The 24,144-nt window shown below is 42.9% G+C and overlaps 1 protein-coding gene across 2 annotated transcripts in view; it reads right to left on the bottom strand.

Moving 5' to 3' along the window:
- The window catches only part of LOC110506282 (LARGE xylosyl- and glucuronyltransferase 2), a 93,296-nt gene that overhangs the window by 28,099 nt on the left and 41,053 nt on the right, over positions 1 to 24,144 (bottom strand). The window contains exon 1 of one of the 2 annotated variants that reach the window (XM_021585736.2): positions 13,981 to 14,244. The exons of the other annotated variant lie outside the window; for it this stretch is intronic. The gene's annotated coding sequence lies outside the window, so the exon portion shown is untranslated. Of the gene's footprint in view, positions 1 to 13,980; positions 14,245 to 24,144 lie in introns of those variants that run through there. 2 annotated transcript variants of the gene reach the window in all.

Genomic DNA, 24,144 nt, shown 5'->3' with positions numbered 1-24,144 from the left:
TCTCTACCTTCCTGCCTTTTGTGCTGTTGTCTGTGCCCAATAATGTTTGTACCATGTTTTGTGTTGCTACCATGTTGTGTTGCTACCATGTTGTGGTCATGTTGTGTTGCTACCATGCTGTGCTTTAATGTGTTGCTGACATGCAATGTTGTTGTCTTAGGTCTCTCTTGTCTGATGTGTGTTATTTAAAAAAAACATTTTTTTTAAGCCCTAGCCCCTGTCCCCGCAGGAGGCTTTTTGCCTTCAGGTAGGCCGTCATTGTAAATAAGAATTTGTTCTTTAACTGACTTGCCTAGTTAAATAAATACAATTTTAAAAAACAGTCAGAGTAAGTGAGGGCTGTTGAGAGATGTTGTACTTTGGATAGGGAAAGAGAGCCAAGGCCTGCAGATACAGAAGAGAAAGGCGAGAGGTGTTTCAACCGAACCATCCACCTCAACGGGCCCCTCTTCAGGAGGGTTGGCCAACCCTGCCTTAAAAGGACAGTTCAACAATCCCCTCAAATCCACAGTTCATTCAACTATAACCTCAAACTACATTCACGTCAAATACCCCATACATTTCCTTGCTGTGCTTTTATAAGCACAGTTATTGCTCTTTGCCTGTTAAAGTACAGTAATAGTTCATGTGATCCACATAGTATTGAGGTTACGCCCTGGAGCTACAACACCTGGTCAAGGTGATATCAGGAAGGCAATTTTTTCCCAGAAACCCTTGGCTGCATCAAGTGATAAATACTGCAAGTACTGCAAGATATCTGAATCTCTTATTTTCTCTCTGATCTTTCATGTGTTTTTCTCTGTGTGTGTGTGCTGAAGATAAACCCATTCTGAAATGATTTACACCATAGGTGTAAATCTCTTTCTTTCCCCCTCCCTCCCTCCCGCCCAGATCATAAAACAACGTGATTAACCGTTTCCCATGCTTTTAAAACAAGGATTCTGCTCCGGAACAGCATAGATCACTTAGATCACTGGCTCTGATTCTGTTCCTTGAAAAAGTTTGTTATTTTCCAGTTTTCGGCTCTGTTCCCTGAACCGGTTCCAAACCCTGGTTTAAAATCCTACCCCAAACTTTAACCCTTATCTTAAACATATGGAATGAATGCCTAAGCTTAACCGTCAAAATGTCTGTGTTCATGGTCAAAAGTCGAATACTGCAGTCAGACCACGAGATTTGTTGGAAAAAGAAAACTAAACAGAATACAACATTTCATGCATTGTCCTCCAAAGCAGAAATTCTTAATTAGTTAGGTACAAAACAGCCAAAGTTTTCTATTTCACATTATTGTAGAGCATAGTGAATGGTGCCAAGGGAAACCTGCCTGTTCCTGTATTTCTAAGCATGGCTGTCAATAAAACACGAGAAACATATAATGCAAGTAATAGTGCAATTAAGAGCTGACGCCATTGTGTAAAGGCTTTTATCGGTAGCTTCCCCATTAAAAGTGAAGGGCCTTTTAGCACTGAGCTAAGCAGGAAGGGAGATATCTCTGATTAGGGCATAATCAGTTTGGCGCTTCCTGCATCAGAGAACCATGATAACAGAGACAGTTAATCATCTACTCTCTTTCTCTATTTTGACCTCAGCTCAGGGTTCACACACACGCGCGCGCGCTCACACTCTTGAGATTAGATTCTTGATTGAAAACCAGACCATCCATTCAGAGTGGATACGTTTACCTCTGTCTGTATGTCTGTGAGTGTATCTGTGGCACAGACGGATTGGGTCCCTGTGCATTTGTTTGACCTGTCTTGTGTTTGTGTGTGTGTGTGTGTGTGTGTTTGATACGTGGGTTGACTCATAACCTGCAGTCCCCGCAGTTATATCTGCGGGTCGGGCGGGTGGCTGTCTGTCGGGTTGAATAAAGAGAAAATAGTACAGAAAAAAAAAAATCTATAAATGCATAATTTTTGTGCAATTTACATCTAGGCCTATAGGCTACATTGAGGTCTGGCATTAGTGCATAAACCTAAGCTTTAGGGCCTAACTTGACATCTGCCAAATAGCCTACACACCAATCCCCTCAAGCTTTTGGGAACGGGTAGAAAAAGTGAATGTCTTTCCACTGAGGCAAAAAAGTACAATGTCAGATTTTAATTCAATAACAGAAATGCTGCAAAATGGAGAATTAAAAATAAAGAGTAGGGAGGGGCCAGAAAATGTATTTTTGGGAAATATTTGGTGAAGTGGTAAAAGAGGATGGTAGCAGTGTCGGCTATGTTGTGTGTGTGATTTGTGTGAGGCACTATATGAATTCGACAGACACTAGGCGGAGACTTCAAATAGCCCTATGACACGTCAAGGGAACTGTAGCCTACTGTTCAGATGGGTTAAACGGAAACTGAAATCTGGATAATGACTGTAGGTCTATAACCTCTCACATAGTCTGAACATTAACTCCCGAGCAAAACCGAAACCTACTTGAAGGTAACAGCGCTCACTTTTGCTCCTAGCGGACGGTTTACACGTCATCCATCGCCAGACATCCTCAGACATGGATGGACATCAAATACTGACTTGTATCACGGGGGACCTGGCTGATTGATACACCAAATATATTTTTAAAAAAAACTATAATAAAAAGCATATTATTGCATTTTCTCCCCGGTCCCTAAACGTCTTTGCTCCATGAAAGAAGCAGAGATGACAGAGAACAATGTTGTGATGTCAACTACACTGTAAAAGTAGAAAGTCTCAAAACACCATGATTGTGTAATGAAACCATGACAACTAAACTGAGATCTGGTGTTTGAAGAGTGTTTGAATGTTAACCCAATGCAAGTGTTTTAATGCACAGAATGTTTGAGGAATATACGGTAATGGAGTCTGTTCAGGCGTGTGTCGGGCGAGATGACAGAGAGACGCAGTACACACACACCTTTCTCTCTTCTGCATTTCTCTCAGAGCAGGGTAAGAAACACAATTATCACCCCGCTCAATAATCTGTGCTCACATGATGGTTCACACACTTCACAGTAACAGCAGGGAGTTTTCACATGAAACTGCAGTTTAGACAGTTAGACTCTGCTGCTCATATCACATCTGCTGCAGCTCTGACTGCTATCATAAGAGTGTGTGTGTGTGTTTGTTTTCTTGTTTATGTGTGTGTGTGTGTGTGAGAAAGAGAGAGAGGCAAATCAAATCAAAGTGTATTGGTCGAGTACACAGATTTACAAATGATGTTATTGCAGGTTCAGTGAAATGCTTGTGTTTCTAGCTCCAACAGTGCAGTAATACCTAGCAATAATAATACAACATTTATAAAACACACGCATAATCCAGAAAAATTAAGAAATTATGATTTATCAGTAGGAGCAATGTCAGAGGCAGGAATATAACTATATATACATATAATACATACGATGCATTCGGAAAGTATTCACACCACTTGACTTTTTCCACATTTTGTTACATTACTGCCTTATTCTAAAATTGATTTAATAAAACATTTTCCTCATCAACCTACACACAATACCCCATAAAACAGGTTTTTAGAAATGTTTGCAAAGTTAATAATAATACAAAACAGAATCATCATCCTATCATCAGTGATCATCATCCTACAACTTGATTGGAGTCCACCTGTGGTACATTCGATTGATTGGACATGATTTTGGAAGGCACACACCTGTATGTATAAGGTCCGACAGTTTACTGTGCAGGTCGGAGCAAAAACCAAGCCATGAGGTCGAAGGAATTGTTCGCAGAGCTCTGAGACAGTATTGTGTCACGGCACAGATCTGGGGAAAGGTACCAACAAATGTCTGCAGCATTGAAGGTCCCCAAGAGCACAGATTTGCGATGTCAACTACACTGTAAAAGTAAAAAGCCTCAAAACACCATGATTGTGTAATGAAACCATGAAAACTAAGCTGAGATCTGGTGTTTGGAGGTTGTTTGAATGTAAACCCAATGCAAGTGTTTTAATGCACAGAATGTGTTTTTAAACAGAAATGAAGTACTCTGAAACACCCAAAGTGGTTCTTCAACCTTAATATTGTTGTTTTGAGGAGAGTATTGTGAAAACACTGAGGGTTTTAGTGCACATAAAAGACAGCATCGAAAACACAAAAACTGTTTCTCATACAATCAATGGTTTATAGCCTAAATATTGATTGATGACAAGGACCGATGGAGAATATTTGTTGTGGAATTCCACCTTTCTTTTATTTTTTTTAAGATTAGAAACAGGAGGGCAGTAAAATGGTACATTTTGTTGGAATTTGACACACTCAACCACACAGTCACACTGCAAGAAATTATTATGGAGTTAATTGAAATGAACTCAAACGTAAAAAATGAATGCAAGTCGTGTAGTGCCTGTGGTCTAGCAATAACGCACACGGCTTAAACATGTCACCCCTCTCTATCCACCGAAGACGGGGCTTAAATTCCCCGCTCCAACCCTTCAGTCTGTTTCTCCCACCTATCTGTATCCCCTCTGTCATTTCATGACTGTTCCAATAGTGTCAAAATACAACCAAAATACCCTTAAAAAAATATGTATGCAAGTTATTTCTATGATTTATTCATTTCATTCTACCAAAATAATCAAAGAATAAATTCAACTAAATATATTCCTAAAAATGTAAGTAACTTTCATGAGGAAAATGTCGTGATCGAACTCATTGGAAGTCTTTGGTTTTAATCACCTTGCATTTGATATCCTGCCATGTGACTCTGATGTTAAAGGATTGTGCATAATGCAACATTTTTTGACTTTATCATTCTTTCACACAATGTTGTATACATGTTTGACGAAAGAAAAGTCTATTTTTATATGAGTAATAAGCTCGTTGTGCCATGAGGTGTAATGGATCATGATGAGTGGATATCAAAACCATCAGGCAAATTGATGTTCAATGAAGACAGCACCCATTCAAGCCTTCATGATTGTCAATGGAAGAGGGCAAGTGCAGAGTCCCACAGTTTTGCTGTTCAACCAGTTAGTGTTGATGGTTTGAACACTGAGCTTGACAATACCTGCCAAACTGTTATACAATGGCAAATGATCAAATACATAAAACAATGTTAAACATTAAAACACTTCAGAAAAAGGGATCTAATTATGCATTAGAAGGGATTCTAATCGTGATGGTGTTTAGGAGCTTTAGAGTGAGGAAACGACACCATAAGAGAAGGTATCTAATTCGGCACTAAACAGGACTTGAAACACCAAAATAGTGTTTTCAATCATTTATTTTTAGTGCTCCCAGTCTCTGGCATGGTGTACACAAGACTTAAGTGGCATTACAACACACCAGGCTATGTTTCAAAACATCTCAGGATAATGTGTTTCAATACTCCACCAAAGTTAAAGTTTCATCTCCTTCAAGTTGGTGGCAGCTCAGTCGCCACTAGTTTTGGTGTTACAAAGCACTTCTTAAAATGTATTTTTACCCCCTTTTCATGACATCCAGTAGTTACTATCTTGTCTCATCGCTACAACTCCCGTACGGGCTCGGGAGAGACGAACGTCAAAGACCATGCATCCTCCGAAACACAACCCAACCAGGCCGCACTGCTTCTTAACACAGCGCGCATCCAACCCGGAAGCCAGCTTTACCAATGTTACGGAGGAAACACCTGGTTAGCGTGCACTGCGCCCGGCCCGCCACAGGAGTCACTAGTGCGCGATGAGACAAGGATATCCCTACCGGCCAAACCCTCCCTAACCCGGACGACGCTAGGCCAATTGTGCGTCGCCCCATGGATCTCCCGGTCGCGGCCGGCTGCAACAGAACCTGGGCTCAAACCCAGAGTCTCTGGTGACACAGCTAGCACTGCAATTGCAGTGCCTTAGACCACTGCACCACCCGGGAGGCCTTAAAGCACTTGTTTTTAACAGTGTAGACTCCCAGGTGGCGCAGCGGTGTAAGGCACTGCATCGCAGTGCTAGAGGTGTCGTTAAGGACCAGGGTTCGATCCCGGGCTGTATCACAACTGGCTGTGATCGGGAGTCCCATAGGGCGGTGCACAATTGACCTAGTGTCATTTGGGGAGGGTTTGGCCAAGGGGGGCTTTACAAGTAGACTGTCATTGTAAATTTGTTCTTAACTGACTTGCCTAGTTAAATATATATAAATCTTTTTTAAATAAACATTCTGGTGAGCAAAAGTTTATTTGGTCTTCAAGGGCAACATATACTGACAGAAGGGAAGCTGCATGTATCTAATTACAGACAAGTTGACTAACAAATAGCCTACCAAAATGTCAGAAATTATAAGCAGAAACATATTTAAATTAGGCAAAAAACGATTCTGCACCCCCTGTCAAAAAATCATTGCTCCTTCTCTGACTGTAGCCTACAGCGTATTTTCTATATTTATTTGCAATTTCGGGTGGGTGTGTGAATGTTTGTATTAGAGTTTGGTTGGCTGACTGTGTGTCATCATGTATTGTTGTTGCAGCCTCCCTAGATCACTTCTCTTCACTTCAAATCAGGTCAAATCAGGCTTTATGTCACTTGGGGCAATATACAGTAATGGAGTCTGTTCAGGCGTGTGTCGGGGGAGATGACAGAGAGGCGCAACACACACACACACCTTTCTCTCTTCTGCATTTCACTCAGAGCAGGGTAAGAAACACAATTATCACCCCGCTCAATAATCTGTGCTCATATGATGGTTCACACACTTCACAGTAACAGGGAGTTTTCACATGAAACATGAAACTGCAGTTTAGACAGTTAGACTCTGCTGCTCATATCACATCTGCTGCAGCTCTGACTGCTAACATAAGAGTGTGTGTGTTTCTTTGTTTTTGTGGGTGTGCGAGTGTGAGCAGTGGCGGATTTACGTAGAGGCGATGTGGGCATCTTGCCGGGGGTGGTACGGGGCACCCGCACCATAAAACTCGTAAAGGTGACATTTGTGCGATCAAATTTCGAATCGCTCATTTGCACGTCACGACAATGATATCATGTCACCGTGTGGGACTGTGGGTCAATTAGCCTTGTCGGAGTGGGCGCCCTGATTGTAGTTTGTGAGCTAGGCAGGCTACTGCCAGGGAAGGTCTCCCACTCAGAAGTATGAGATGGTTGACCTCAGGTCTCCCCACTGTAAAGGTTTTCTTCTGTGGACGAAGGATCGGACCAAAGCGCAGCGTGGTTAGAGTTCAACATGTTTGATAAAGACCATAAACGTGAACACTACAAAATACCAAAACAACAAATGTGAAAAACCGAAACAGTCCTATCTGGTGCATAGACACAAAGACAGAAGACAACCACCCACAAAAACCCAACACAAAACAGGCTACCTAAATATGGTTCCCAATCAGAGACAATGACTAACACCTGCCTCTGATTGAGAACCATATCAGGCCAAACATAGAAATGGGAAAACTAGACAATAGAATGCCCACTCAGCTCACGTCCTGACCAACACTAAAACAAAGAAAACACAAAAGAACTAGGGTCAGAACGTGAATCTATCAAATAGAGGTGCGCCAACGCTGTACAGTATTAATGTTTTATTTATCTGACCAGGTAAGTTGACTGAGAACACATTCTCATTTACAGCAGCGACCTGGGGATGTAATTAGTCAAATCGGTCACACTACGACATACAACCAAATGAACCACAATTCATTCATAATACTTTGAATATACAGTTTTACGGACAAATTGTTGTTATTTTTTTCTGTTTTATTTTGTGTGAAATCGTTAAGAATAATATTAATAAACCAGTCTGCACACCACCAAGGTGAATTGGTTTAGTCTTGACTCTTGGTTGACAGTGTCGGGGGATGGGTAATGAACGGTGCAAAATCAACACAAATTTGTTTCTATCTGTCTTTGTTATTTCTTTTAGATATTTATGAGGAACTTGGAGACAAGTCAGGGAAAGATGAACGGAGGAAAGTACAGAGACATCCTTGTTGAAAACCTGCTCCAGAGCGCTCAGGACCTCAGACTCCATCAGCACAATGACCGTAAGCACACAGCCAAGACAATGCAGGAGTGGCTTCGGGACAAGTCTCTGAATGTCCTTGAGCGCCCCAGCCAGAGCTGGGACTTGAACTCGATCAAACATCTCTGGAAAGACCTGAAAATAGCTTTGCAAGCGACTCTCCTCGTCCACCCTGACAGAGCTTGAGAGGATCAGCAGGTGTGCCAAGCTTGTAACGTCATACCCAAGACAACTATGCTGTAATTAGAGGTTGACCGATTAATCGGAATGGCCGATTAATTAGGGCTGATTTCAATTTTTCATGACAATCGGAAATCGGTATCCGGACACCGAAATCGGACACCGATTTGGACGATTTAATTTATTATTTTTTTACAGCTTTATTTAATCTTTATTTAACTAGGCAAGTCAGTTAAGAACACATTATTATTTTCAATGAAGGCCTAAATTGATTTTATTGATGTATTATATTAAGTTAAAATAAGTGTTCATTCAGTATTGTTGTAACTGTCATTACTACAAATAAAAAAAATAAAAGAAATCGTCCGATTAATCGGTATCAGCTTTTTTGAGTCCTCCAATAATCTGTATCGGTATCTGCGTTGAAAAATCATAATCGGTCGACCTCTAGCTGTAATCACCGCCAAAGGTGCTTCAACAAAGTACTGAGTAAAGGGTCTTATGTAAATGTGATATTTCAGTTTTAGATTTTTAATACATTTGCAAAAATGTATAAAAACATGTTTTGCTTTGTCATTCTGGGGTATTTTGTGTAGATTGATGAGGAGGAAAAAAAAATTGAATCCATTTTAGAATTAGGCTGTAATGTAGCAAAATGTGGAAAAGGTCAAGCAGTCTGAATACTTTCCGAAGGCACTGTATAAGAAAGATTGACATAGAGAAAGAGAGTGAGAAAGAATGGCAGAAAGACAGAGAGAGCTCTAAAGTTAACTGCAGTAGCTTTGCCATAAGGATCGTGGAATAGTTCTAGGTGGACTGTGAAGTTGTTAACTCTACTCGGCTCTGTTATCAACAGCCACACACACACACACACACACACACACACACACACAAGCACGCACACAAATATTCAGCGTTGCATGGTCTGTTGGTCATTTGAACCCGAGCTAATATGTGTCATCTCGTCTGGCCACCCTCTAAAATCAGCCTTCATCAGTCTGTCTCAAAGTCCCTTATTTTCCTAATTTTCCCCTCTACTCCCATCTCGCCTTCAGTCCTATTTCAGAGCACTTCTACTGTTCTGGTAATGGAAAGATTAATACTTCTCCAGTGCCAATCCAAGTTGATAGATCACAGCCTCAACAATTCATAAACAATGGGTTTGATTATCAGTGGGAGATATTAAAGGTCAACTGCAAAACCCAGCATCATATGATGCAAAATGCATCATACAGGCCAGATTTCCGGTATTTTGGAAAGTGACAAATCTTGAAAACTTGATGGCTGACATGCAAAACATTTTTGGGATTATATCAATAACGGACTAATGAAACAAATACCAAAAGGCAGTGTTTGGGTGAAGTTTTCCTTTAAAGTCGCAACCACTTTACAGTCTTTACACACTTGTCTTGTGGTAGTTAAAGCACACGAGCGCACACGGCCATTCAAAAGTTTGGGTTACTTAGAAATGTCCTTGTTTTTGAAAGAAAAGCACATTTTTTTGTCGATTAAATTAACATAAAATTGTCTCTCGCAAAACACCAATCTCAATGTCAACAGGAAAGAGGTGACTCCGGGTTGCTGGCCTTCTGGGCAAACTTGCTAAGAAAAAAACACATCTCAGACTGGCCAATAAAAATAAAATATTAAGATGGGCAAAAGAACACAGACACAGACAGACGAACTCAGCCTAGAAGGCCAGCATCCCGGAGCCACCTCTTCACTGTTGACGTTGAGACTGGTGTTTTGCGGGTACAATTTAATGAAGCTACCAGTTGAGGACTTGTGAGGTTTCTGTTTCTCAAACCAGACACTCTAATGTACTTGTCCTCTTGCTCAGTTGTGCACTGGGGCCTCCCGCTCGTCTTTCTATTCTGGTTCGGGCCAGTTTGCGCTGTTCTGTGAAGGAGTAATACACAGCTGTGTACGAGATCTTCAGTTTCTTGGCAATTTCTCGCATGAAATAGCCTTCATTTCTCAGAACAAGAATAGACTGGCGAGTTTCAGAATAAATGTCTTTGTTTCTGGCTATTTGAGCCTGTAATCGAACCCACACATGCTGATGCTCCAGATACTCAACTAGTCTAAAGAAGGCCAGTTTTATTGCTTCTTTAATTAACACAACAGCTTTCAGCTGTGCTAGCATAATGGCAAAAGGGTTTTCTAACTATCAATCAGCTTTTTAAAATGATAAACTTGGATTAGCTAACAAAACGTGCCATTGGAACACATGAGTGATGGCTTCTGATAATGTGCCTGTGTAGGTACTCCATTAAAAATCTGCCATTTCCAGCTACAATAGTCATTTACAACATTAACAATGACCAATTTGATGTTATTTTAATGGACAAAAATGTGCTTTTCTTTCAAACACAAGGACATTTCTAAGTGTCCCCACACTTTTAAACGGTAGTGTGAATAGAAAGCACATGTAGTACTATAAACACATGGCATGTGGGGTGGCAGTGTAGCCTAGTGGTTAGAGCGTTGGACTAGGAACCGGAAGGTTACAAGTTCAAACGCCCGAGCTGACAAGGTACAAATCTGTCGTTCTGCCCCTGAACAGGCAGTTAACCCACTGTTCCTAGGCCGTCATTGAAAATAAGAATTTGTTCTTAACTGACTTGCCTAGTTAAATAAAGGTAAAAAAAAAAAAAAAAGAGCGACTACAGTCTAGGACTCTAGTCTAGGAATTCTAGGTGGGAATGGTTTTCAGGTTACTGAGGGCCAGAAGGAGAGAAAGTGTGTTGTTTAAATTTAACTAAAGTTCTGCAGCAGCCTGCAGAAACATGAGAGACAGCGCAAGAAGCAAAATAAAGGATTCTGGACAAATATCCATGATCTATGACTCATTACCTATCTGTTAGCTATCCCTTATCTATCATAGATCATCGGTATCAATCACAGAGGCCCAGAAAAAAATACTTTCAGAATATGGTTTGAAAAATGTAAAGAAACTATTCACCTAATGGGAAAAAAAGGTGATTCAGCAGTGTGTAAGGTGTATTTGGCTTTCTCTGAACTGTGTGAAAATCGGTTAATCTTCACGCATGAATGCAAGGACTCTCTCACATACACACAGACTCCACACAGCAAGAGAGTGTGTGTGAGCAATCAGAGCCATAGTAAAAAAGAAAAGCAAATCCTGGTTAAGGTCATTCAATTCTAGTTTGAATAAAAGGTCAATGTCATAATCATATAATGTTTGTTTACAATATGGAGGATTGTTTGCTGAGCTAAACCCCAGCTGTCACAGGGACACAGGGGAAGGAGAACGCTTCTAGACAAACTAAACACCTTCTTTGCCCGCTTTGAGGATAATACAGTGCCACCGTCGCGGCTCGCTAACAAAGACTGCGCCCTTTCCGTCAGTGGCTGACGTGAGTAAATTAAAAAAAATGTTAACCCTCGCAAGGCTGCTGGCCCAGACGGCATCCCTATCCGCGTTCTCAGAGCATGCGCAGACCAGCTGACTGGTGTGTTTACGGACATATTTAATCGCTCTCTATCCCAGTCTGTTGTCCCCACATGCTTCAAGATGGCTACCATTGTTCCTGTACCCAAGAAGGCAAAGAAAACTGAACTAAATGACTACCCCGTAGCATTCACTTCTGTCATCATGAAGTGCTTTGAGATGCTAATCAAGGATCATATCACCGCCACCTTACCGGCCACCCTAGACACACTTCAGTTTGCATACCGCCCCAACAGGTCCACAGATGACGCAATCGCCATCACACTGCACACTGCCCTATCCCATCTGGACAAAAATAATATTTATGTAAGAATGCTGTTCATTGACTACAGCTCAGCATTCAACACCATCGAACCTTCCAAGCTCATCATCAAGCCGGAGGCCCTGGGTCTCAACCTCTCCCTGTGCAAATGGGTCCTGGACAATCTGACAGGCCGCCCCCAGATGGTGAAGGTAGGAAACAACATCTCCACTTTGCTGACCCTCAACACTGTGGCCCCACAAGGGTGTGCGCTCAGCCCTCTCCTGTACTCCCTGTTCACCCACAACAGTGTGGCCATGCACGCTTCCAATTAAATCACTACCACAGTAGTGGGCTTGAACACCAACAATGACGAGACAGCCTACAGGGAGGAGGTGAGGGCACTCGGAGTGTGGTGTCAGGAAAATAAGCTCTCACTCAACGTCAAAAAACCAAAAGGAGATGATTGTGGACTTCAGGAAACAGCAGAGGGAGCACCCCCCCATCCACATCAAAGAGACAGCAGTGGAGAAGATGGAAAGTGTTGTTCCTCGGCGTACACATCATAGACAAACTGAAATGGTCCACCCACACAGGCAGTGTGGTGAAGACGGTGCAACAGCACCTCTTCAACCTCAGGAGGCTGAAGACATTTGGCTTGTCACCCAAAACCCTGCCAAACTTTAACAGATGCACAATCGAGAGCATCCTGTCGGGCTGTATCACAGCCTGGTACGGCAACTGCTCCTCCCTCAACCGCAAGGCTCTCCAGATGGTGGTGCGTTCTTCACAATGCATCACCGGGGGCAAACTACCTGCCCTCCATGACACCTACAGCGCCTGCCAAAAAGATCATCAAGGGCAACAACCTCCCAAACAACTGCCTGTTCACCCCGCTATCATCCAGAAGGCGAGGTCTGTACAGGTCAAAGCTGGGACCGAGAGCTTGAGAAACAGCTTCTATCTCAAGGTCATCAGACTGCTGAACAGCAGTCACTAACTCAGAGAGGCTGCTGCCTACATTGAGTCCCAATCACTGGACACTTTAATAAATGGATCACTAGTCACTTTAAACAATGCCACTTTAATAATGTCTACATATCTTACATTACTCATATCACATGTATATACCATCGACTGCATCTTGCCTATGCCGCTCAGCCATATACTTATATGTACATACTCTCATTCACCCCTTTAGATTTGTGTGTATTAGGTAGTTGTTGGAGAATTGTTAGATTACTTGTTAGGTTAGTGTGTATTAGGTAGTTGTTGGGAATTTTTAGATTGCTTGTCAGACATTACTGCACTGTTGGAACTAGAAGCACAAGCTTTTCGCTACACTCGCATTAACATCTGCAAACCATGTGTATGAGACCAAAAACATTTTATTTTATTTGATAAACACTAAAGCTGAAGGTTACGCTAGATCACAGACTAACTAATCTCACCTCAGTTTACAATCAATAATTTACCTGGTTATGCATAAACACGCACGGACGCCAACACACTAATACTCACAAACATGCTCAGGCGTACACACAGGCACACACAACGTCCTCCTCAGCCCCCTGTAGAGAGTGACGCTACAACAGATGAAGTTGAGTATCCTTCAATGGCCTGCAGAAATAACAACTGCAGAGATAGTTACCTCGTCCCATCTGCCCTACTTTGTTGTTCTAACATACTGTCGCCTCCGACGGCTCACTCTGGATGACTCAGTAACAACATAAAACAAAGACAGAACACATAACAGAGGACACACACACACACACACACACACACACAGTCTAGAGAAGGACATCCAAGATAGTAAACACAGCACACCAAGGTCAAATTCCTGGGGAAAACTTTTAGGAGATAGTACCTTTAAGGAAAATAATTGCGAGAAAATATATCAGAAAAAGGTAGAGATGCAGGACACAAACATTCTGTAGGTAGGCGACAACAGAGAGAGATACTGTAGGAAGAGAGGGACAGAAGTAAAAGAAGGGTACAGAAGGGCTACAATGACAGCACAAATGCTCTATTCACTCAAGGGGGAACGGAAGGAGAGAACAGAGGAGTGCTGCTCACCTCTCACTCCTGTTCACACAGGAACACACACACACACACCTCTCTTTCCGTCCCTCTCTCACACACACACTCTTGTTCTGTCTCTCTCTCACCTTTCCATCTGTGAGACGTGCTTGTAGGTCTGACAAGAACATTGACAGCTGACGGTGAAAACAAAGCCGGCATACACACCACACCGAGTGGACAAACACAGACCCACACAGTCGATAGTGAAAAGCCGCTGTGACCTTTGCACATTCTTTCGACCGACGTGTTTGTGTAAGCTCCAATCGTTTCCTCTCTGTGTGTCAAGTGTCTACCAAGCGTGTAGCTGCAAGTCCACGTTGTTGTGGACAGCCACGCTTTCAATAAGTCTCTCTCTCAGAGAAAGGGGCGAGAGAATCTGGAAGGAGAACAAGAGAAAGGGGGAGTGGTTTCACCGTGCATACGGTTAACCCTCTGTGACAAAAGACAGGAGTTGGTTGGAGCTCAGGAATGCAAGACTCTCTCTCATTGTCTAACCTGATTCCAAAGAGTGGATGATTAAACACTGTGTGTGTGTGTGTGTGTGTGTGTGTGTGTGTGTGTGTGTGTGTGTGTGTGTGTGTGTGTGTGTGTGTGTGTGTGTGTGTGTGTGTGTGTGAATTCCTTCAATTCACATTTTATTCTGCTTCCTGTAGGGTGTGGATAATTCAAATTAGAATGTATTGTTTGAATAAAATTACATTCAGACATTCCGAATTTCATTGGTTAAAACCTCATTTCAGCCAGTGTTTATTCCACAAGTTACCACCAGCTAAAGCTATGAAGTTGAAATGCCTATTTACTCTGTTCCATCTCACTGAGCAATCCACTATCTCATCAGCCCAGCCACGCAATTTATAAACTTGATCTCCGCTATAAAAAGCATCTAGACATTATCTCCCATTTCTTTTAGACTAGCGTTTGGTTTTCAACAGCAGAGATTTGTATAAACCTTGCGGTCTGTCTCTCTGACATTTGCAACATTGTTTCAATATTCAAATTCGATCTCCAGCTGTTCCATAGTAATGAACATTTTGGGATGAGACAGACAGACAGGTAGACAGGTGGCATAATTTTTATGGATATATACTAAGTATCCTGCATTATTAGCTCGACTTCGTCTTGGGCCTAACAACACCTGTGTGCGCTTACGTACGTATGTGCGTGTGTGTGTGTGTGTGTGTGTGTGTGTGTGTGTGTGTGAGTTCATGCGACGGGGGAGTTCAGCTCTCTAATTAAAGTAGACACAATGCTGTTTTTGCTAAACAGAGAGCTAGTTGGAGCCTGCGTCTGGCCTGCTTTCTAAATTAAGCTGTGATGATCGATCCCTTATCAGAGGCAGTAATAACTGGAGAAAGTCTGAAGGGAGATTGAACTGAGCTGAGGAGCAGAGAGTACAGTCTCAGCACTACTTATCTCTCACACAGGAGCACAACAATACTGTCTCTACCCATGCAAGGCCAGTCACAGGGATATGTATGTGTGGGGAGATACTGTGTGTGTGTGTGTGTGTGTGTGTGTGTGTGTGTGTGTGTGTGTGTGTGTGTGTGTGTGTACACGTCTATGTGTGTGAGAGAGAAAAAAAAGTTACATCCTGAAATTCAATCTCAGTCCCTAGAGCACCAGTTTCCCATTGAGCCTCCAAGCTAAACCAAGACAGTCCGATTCCAGTAGAAACAACACAAACAACTGGTAGCAGCGCTCGCTGTTCTATACCAATAACAAAAAGAAAACACGCTGATGAAACGGATAGTGATTCATACAGTACTTCTACAGCCACCAGTTTTAAGGTTTCACATTGCTAATGGACCTTTGGGTCAGTTGAACTGGTTTCACTGCTTTCTTGTAGTCTTCAGTGCTCTTTCTCCTCTGGTTGCTTTGGGTAGAAGTTACCCATAGGCACAGTTATAAATCAAGGATCAGCTTACCTTCCGCCATTCCTGACCTTAACTATTAGAGGAGAGGCAGCAAGGAACTGACCTTAGATCAGTGTCCAGGGATGTTGGCGCAGGATCCGGTGGCTGTCAAACCAGATGACTAATGCAGGTTAACACCTCTGCCTATCTCCTAATTATGAGGTTAAAGGTCTGGCTGGGCCTTGGCCAGTAAACCTAAAGTCCCCCCACCACAACACCCATACAGGGGGTCCGACATAAACGGGAGAGTGGCCAGGGTTCAGGGTTGGGTTTCCCCACCAGCATAAAATGTGTGGGAAGGGGAAGAGAGAGAAGGGAGATGACATGGTTTAGGTTTCCCTGGCTCCCACGTATGTTCCACATAAATTGGTGGGTAGGAAATAGTGAGGAGGGGGGTGGGGCTGTATTTGCCCTCCCAAGAACATTCGGGAACGCCTCCATGCTTCCTATGAGAAACACCGTTTCTCAGTGCAACTTGTCTGCTCTACCTTCAAAAGGAGGCGTGGCCGGGAAGACTGCTACTTGTGTTCAAAACGCAGGATAAACAAACTGCCAGACAGCTAATCTCTTCTCCGTAGGAGTTGCAGACACTGGGCTGATCTGATCACTGCCTTTCTCCCCCGCGGAGACAACTAATGGGTTGGCTCTCAGCACCACCGAGCAAGACAGATAACTGCTACAAAACACACACGCATATAGACAGACACTCAATCGCGGATGTGCACACACACAACAATTTGCCCTGGCATTTTAGCCACACCTGCCCACATCACTGTGCACGCACCCCCCCCCCCCCCCCCCCCCCCCCCCCCCCCCCCATGTTACTTGCACATAACATAGGCAGCACACTAGTACAGCGTTTTTCAAAATGTACTGTACCAGTGACCAGCGAAACTTGGTCCTCCTCCTCTTTTAACCAGCTCATGTTTAAGACAAATACAACACTTAGAAACCACTGGAGGCACAACTCACCACGACAACTGTGCCTCTGTTGCCTCCCTTCTGTGCAGTCTGTCTCTGTATCTTCTCTGCTGTCACTGTCAGTCTATCACGACTTCACATAGAGCCAACACATTAAGGAACTGGCAGTACATCCGTCTCTCTCTGGTTACTTCCTACCTCCACCGCACTCACCTCTGACCTGTCTCCGCTAAGCCTCCTTTCCCACAGCACTGGTACCAGAAGACCAGGGTATCATGCTTGGCCCAGCAACATCCTAGTCGTGAATGAATAGTCTCATATACCAGATAAAGAAGAATAATGACAGAATAAATGCTTAACAGATGACCAATGGCTCATAATACCTTATAAAAGCCTAACTACTATCCTAAGGGTTAATTACTATTACACTATAATTTAGAGCCAAAACATACAACTGGCAGTACATCTGTCGATGTCAGTCCGTGTCTCCGCTTTTTATTCGTGCCTCCACTGCACTTGACTGCTGCAGCAGCAGCTGAGCTGTCTGTGCTTCTAGGTCTAGCATGCTCTTTCCATGGCATAGTCTGACCAGGTGAATCAAGATGAACGCTATGATCCCTTATTGATGTCACTTGTTAAATCTACTTCAAATCAGTAAAGATGAAGGGGAAAGAGAGAGGATTTTTAAGCCTGGAGACAATTGAGATGGATTGTGTGCCATTCAGAGGGTGAATATATCGTAGTAACCTCAAAGCTCATCACTAAGCTAAGGACCCTGGGACTAAACACCTCCCTCTGCAACTGGATCCTGGATATCATGATATCAGTTTGGCAACTGCTGGGCCTCCAACTGCAAGGCATGACAGAGGGTAGTGCGTACGGCCCAGTACATCGCTGGGACTAAGCTTCCTGCCATCTAGGACCTTTATACCAGGCAGTGTCAAAGGACGGCCCTAAAAATTCCCAAAGACTCCAGCCACCCTAGTCATAGACTGTTCTCTCTGCTACCGCACAGCAAGCAAGCAAAATCTGTCTTCTAACAAAATCATCTGTAGCGTCCGAACGGTTTAGCCTACAAACTATTATGACCCCTCTATCAAAAGATGGGACTCTTACGAACACGATGCGTCTTGGCACTCGTCTGAAGTCGGCACAGCCGATCTGCCAACTTCTGTCTGTAACGTCCAAACAGTTTGGGCTACACTCTAATTTGACTCCTCTGTGAAAAGGTGAGACTCTCTAGGATGACCACAGGCCTCACAAGACTCATCTGAAGGTCCCCCAGGATCCGTTGAAAATAAAAACAATTGAGGTACAGTATATATGGAGACTGTTTAGTGCCAAAAAATAAGGGGATAAACACACGTCCAAAAAATAACAAATGTTTCCTGATCTCTCTTATTTATCTCAGACATAAGACAGACCCCTCAGAACAAACTTCCTTGTCATGTTTTTTGGGGCTATCTGTTGGTCCATGTAGTGAATCTGCTATTCAATCCGATAGTATGGGCTAATAGTAGTAAGGCCCCCAACAATGCTTCATCAAATTATTTCATCATTTTTGGGCTTAGACAGGGCTTAGACTCTTAAGGGTTAATTAAGTGATAACGCCCGAGAAGGCGGTGTATAAACGATTCATTGGCACCGGTGTCGTCTCAGGCCGGCAAAACCGTGCCAATATATCCCCCAAACACCGGCTTCGAGGGCATTATCACTTTCATACAACGGGTTACCAACATATTCAAATAATGATTGACATATTTTCATTAAATACATTATTTTGATTCATTTATTCATTCTATTTCATCCTTCCACAAGTCCCGACACAAATCTAGGGTTGCTACCCAAGCAGGCTGTTCTATCGGTTCGGTTGCCAGAGATGCGACCCAGTCGTTCATTCTAAATGTGCCATTGCCAAATTGGCTGGCAACGTTCTTATCCCTGTCAATCAGTGCAGACAGAATAACAACAGTAGCTGAATTTGTTGAATCGATTTTCTAGTGGCATTTATTTGGATACATCCATAACAATGAGCAAATGAGGCGCGATTTCGCCTGGCATAGAGAATGTGCTCTCTCGTCAGGACACTGCTGTTCAGAGGAGCTAGCCAACAACACAGCTAACACAACAACTTCAAACGTAAGCTGGAAAGACGACATACTAGCTGCACATACTAGCTGCATTTATTTTGTACACATTCATAATCTTGCTTCCAGCTGATTCATGATTTCGACTGGCTGAGAAACGCTGCCTGCCTCTCTCTCTCTCGTCCCGACTCCCAACCCCTACACGTTCATTACTATGCGACAGTTGGAGATCGAATTCAAACTTTAATATTGAACCAATGTTGCAAATGTCGGAGAGAGACAGCAAGGTTTACACAAATCTCCACTGTTGAAAACTAAATGCCAGTCTAAAAAGAGATATTTTAAAGTCAAATATTTACCCGGTGGCAATTTGTGGAATAGGTTGAGTGCGCTGGAGTGCGCTTTTAACCAATCAGCAATCAGGATTAGACCCAAACGTCATAAAATTAAGCAATAAAGCATGGGGGGTGGGGGGGGGGGGGGGGGGGGGGGGGGTGTATATGGCTTAAGCACAACGCATAGTGGAGAATGCCAAGAGATTGCAGAGCTGTCATCAATGGCAAAGGGTGGCTACTTTTAAATATATTTTGATTTGTGTGACACTTTTTTGCTTACTATATGATTCCATATGTGTTATTTCATAGTTTAAGTCTTCACTATTATTCTACAATGTAGAAAATAGTAAAAATAAAGGTCAACTGTTGAATGAGTAGGTGTGTCCAAACTTTTGACTGGTACTGTATATATTACACACTAGCGTTCAAAAGTTTGGGGTCACTTAGAAATGTCCTTGTTTTTGAAAGAAAAATCAAATGTTTTGTCCATTAAAATAACATCAAATTAATCAGAAATAGAGTGTAGACATTCTTAATCTTCTAAATGGCTATTGTAGCTGGAAACTGCAGTTTTATATGTATCTCCATAGGTGTACAGAGGCCCATTTTCAGCAACCATCACTCCAGAGTTCCAATGGCACGTAGTGTTAGCTAATCCAAGTTTATCATTTTATAAGGCTGACTGATAATCAGAAAACCCTTTTGCAATTATGTTAGCACAGTTTTCAACTGTTGTTCTGATTAAAGAAGCAATAAAACTTGCCTTCTTTAGACTAGTTGAGTATCTGGAGCGTCACCATAGGTGGGTTTGATTACAAGCTCAAAATGGCCAGCAACAAAGGCCTTTCTTCAGAAACTCGTCAGTCTATTTTTGTTCTGAGAAATGAAGGCTATTCCACGTGAGAAATTGCCAAGAAACTGAAGATCTCGTATAATGCTGTGTACTACTCCCTTTACAGAACAGCCCAATTCGGCTCTAACCAGAATAGAAAGAGGAGTGGGAGGACCCGGTACACAACTGAGCAAGAAGACAAGTACATTAGAATGTCTAGTTTGAGAAACCGTCGCCTCACAAGTCCTCAACTGGTAGCTTCATTAAATAGTACCCGCAAAACTCCAGTCTCAACGTTAACAGTGAAGAGGCGTCTCAGGGATGCTGGCCTTTTCCAACTACAATAGTCATTTACTACATTAACAATGTCTACGCTGTATTTCTGATCAATTCGATTTTAAATGGACCAAAAAAAAAGTGCTTTTCTTTAAAAAACAAGGACATTTCTAAGTGACCCAAAACTTTTGAACGTCAGTGTACATATACACTACCAGTCAAAAGTTTAAGAACACCTACTCATTCAAGGGTTTTTCTTAATTTTTACTGTTTTAAATAATAGTGAAGACACCAAAACTATGAAAAAAGTGTTAAAACAAATCAAAATGTATTTCATACTTGAGATTCTTCAAATAGCCAGCCTTTGCCTTGATGACAGCTTTGCAAACTCTTTGCATTCTCAGCTTCACGAGGTGACTGTGACTGTGACACCTGTGACTCAGTGCCTTCAAAAAACAACAACATCATTAACTTAACTTGGTAGTTAATCATCCAAAGCTGGCCGGCACTCAAAGAAAATAAATGAATCGCTAGAAACAGAGATCATGAACATAAAGAACATGTCATATCAGAGAACATCTCCATGTATGAGAGAGTAAACTAAGGGTTTCTCATCTGAGAGAGAAAAATAGAGGAATAGAGAGGGAGAGAGCGAGAGCGAAAGAGAGATGGAAGTGTGACAGTAGGCCTTATGGGAAAAGGGAGAAGAAAGAGGGACTGTTTATGGGGGGGGGGGGGGGGAGAGAGAGGAGATGAGAGGCGTGGGGTGCAGTGGAGAGAAGGGTGATAAAGGATGGGGTATAGCTTATTTCCCCAGTGGAGTAGAAGCTCCATTTCTTACCTTCCAAAGCAGAAGATGAGAGGCATTTATCTCTCTGAAAGAGTAGTGGATGAGAGGTGGAAGAGAGGAGGAGTGGATAAGATGGACAAGATGAAGGGGGTAAGGGCTATTAGAAGGGGAGAAGAGGAGAGAGGGAGGAGGTAGAAGTGTAACAGATGGAAAGAGGGGAAGAGAGACAATGAGGACAGCAGAAGTGTAGCGAGGGGTGGTGAGGAAGGGACGAGGATGCTTACTTCAGGGATAGGAGAGACTTCCATTATGAGCCTGTACGAATCACATCTCCTCTCTGTTAATCTCTTCCTTATTTTTTCCTCTCTCAATATGAAGAGTTTATTTCCAAAACCAATTTTTCACATTTGTGTTTTTTTCATCAGAAATGATTGCTTATGGGTTATGTTCATGTGTGTGTAAAATATGACTGTTCTCAAATGTTTGATTCATAGATTTTTAGATGTGTATCGAAATCTTTTATCTTCTTTTACGGTATATATCCATTGTTAAGTTGGAATGGGATGTTCGTATCCTGTATGTTTGACTGTGACATGTGGTTGTCTCACCTAGCTATCTTAAGATGAATGCAACTGTAAGTTACTCTGGCTAAAAACATCTGCTAAATGTATCAAGAATTCAAGGTAAGACCCAGATGCAGACACGTCAAATTGACAATGGTTTAATATTCCAACGGGGGCAGGCAATAGACAGGTCAAGGCAGGCATGGGTCAGTAAACCAGAGGAGGGGCAAGGGTACCGGACGGCAGGCAGGCTCATGGTTAGGGCAGGCAGGGGTCAGCAATCCAGAGGTGGGGCAAAGGTACAGGTCGGCAGGCAGGCTCAGTGTCAGGGGCAGGCGGGCTCAGAGTCAGAACAGGCAAGGGTCAAAACCAGGAGGGAGAGGAAAAAGGTGAGACTGGGAAAGGCAGGAGCCGCGAACAACGACGCTGGTTGACTTGACAAACAAGATGAAGTGGCAACGGACAAAGAGCGAACAAAGGCATAAATACACAGGGGATAATGGGGACGATGGGAGACACCTGGAGGGGGGTGGAGACAATCACGAGGACAGGTGAAACAGATCAGAGTGTGACAAAATCACTACGATGCCAAATGTAAATGTTATACATACAGATCTCAAATTACTGTAACTATTTAAAAAAATAAAATGCGCCTGGATGTCACAATTGTATCATTTGTACAGTTCTTTATTAAACATGTCGTTATTTGTTACATTTCACTCTGTAAAACTTAGCAGAACTACTTATTTTTTGAGAGTGAGGCGGATATATAGCATGCTTTTTAAAACATGATTATTTGTCTCTCTGAAATGAAACCATAAAATATGACAGATTTTAAACAAATAAATGTCTGTCATTGAACAACCCAATTCCATGATTACATAGTGAAAAAAAAACAGTGTTTCCTCTGACACATTGGTGAGACTTAGTTCTGGGTTATGTGAGCATTGTGTCAAGAAGCAGTGCGGCTTGGCTGGGTAGTGTTTCGTAGGATGCACAGCTCTCAACCTTTGCCTCTCCCGAGACAGTATGGGAGTTGCAGCGATGGAACAACACTGTAACTACCAATTGGTTAACTTGAAAAGTGTATACTCCCTCAATCTAAACAAACAGTTAGCATTTATCCCTTTCAATAACTACTGGTGGACTCACACACAGGACAATTTAAAACTTCCACCCCACTGCCTCCCATCTCCATCCCTATAACACCCCTGCCCCCAACCATCCCTAAAACATATACACCGAGTGCAGAAGACATTAGGAACACCTGCTCTTTCCATGATATAGACTGACCAGGTGAATGGTAGAAGGTGCCAGGCGCACCGGTTTGAGAGTGTCAAGAACTGCAATGCTGCTGGGTTTTTCACGCCCAACAGATTCCCAGTTTCCCATGTGTATCAAGATTATTCCTAATATTGAGTTGCACACCCTTTTTCCGCCAGAACATCCTTAATTCGTCGGGGCATGGACTCGACAAGGAAGTCAAAAGCGTCCCAGAGGAATTCTGTCCCATGTTTGACTTCAATGCTTCCCAGTGTCAAGTTGGCTGTATGTCTTTTGGGTAGTGTGAACCATTCTTGACACACATGGGAAACTGGGAAACTGTCGGGCGTGAAAACCCAGCAGCATTGCAGTTCTTGACACTCTCAAACGGCTGCGCCTGGCACCTTCTACCATTCACCTGGTCAGTCTATATCATGGAAAGAGCAGGTGTTCCTAATGTCTTCTGCACTCGGTGTATATGTTTTAGGGATGGTTGGGGGCAGGGGTGTTATGGGAGGCAGTGGGGTGGAAGTTTTAAATTGTCCTGTGTGTGAGTCCACCAGTAGTTATTGACAGGGATAAATGCTAACTGTTTGTTTAGATTGAGTGAGGCCTATACACAACCCCCACTGCATGGCACTGACCATAAGCACACAGCACAGCAGGCTCTGATATATTGTGAGATACTCTACCCTCTCCTGTGTGCAAAGTGTTTAGTCAGAACACCACCTGACCCTCTAAGCCCTGTGGGAGAGCCAATCAGGCAGTGGTAAAGACAATAAGCGCCTTCCACTTTCACTGGTCAGGGTTCTGAGGTCAAGAGGTAGGGGTCAGGGTGAGAGAGGTATTGTGCCTAACCGGTCAGCTCTGCAATGATGTGTCTGGCTCCTGTGAGGAGAGGACCAGTTTGATGCTGTGTGTGTGTGTGTGTGTGTGTGTGTGTGTGTGTGTGTGTGTGTGTGTGTGTGTGTGTGTGTGTGTGTGTGTGTGTGTGTGTGTGTGTGTGTGTGTGTGTGTGTGTGTGTGTGTGTGTGTGTGTGTGTGTAGTAGAGTTAAGGACCTATGAGAGCCTGTGAACCACATCAAATTCCCACCACCCACATATCAGTGTGAACGTTTACACCTAGAGCTCAATTTGATTATGATCCAATGCCCTGACAGAGACCTTATATGATTCTCACAGGATATAGCCTGTCACACAGCACGACCGGGAGAGAGTGGGTTTAACAAAGGATGAACACATGCACTCACCCACATACTGTATGCATGC

This window comes from Oncorhynchus mykiss, chromosome 26 (assembly GCF_013265735.2).
Source record: "Oncorhynchus mykiss isolate Arlee chromosome 26, USDA_OmykA_1.1, whole genome shotgun sequence".
NCBI lineage: Eukaryota > Metazoa > Chordata > Actinopteri > Salmoniformes > Salmonidae > Oncorhynchus > Oncorhynchus mykiss.
Note: the sequence above shows the minus strand (reverse complement) of the source record. Positions and strands in the feature narration are given on the sequence as shown.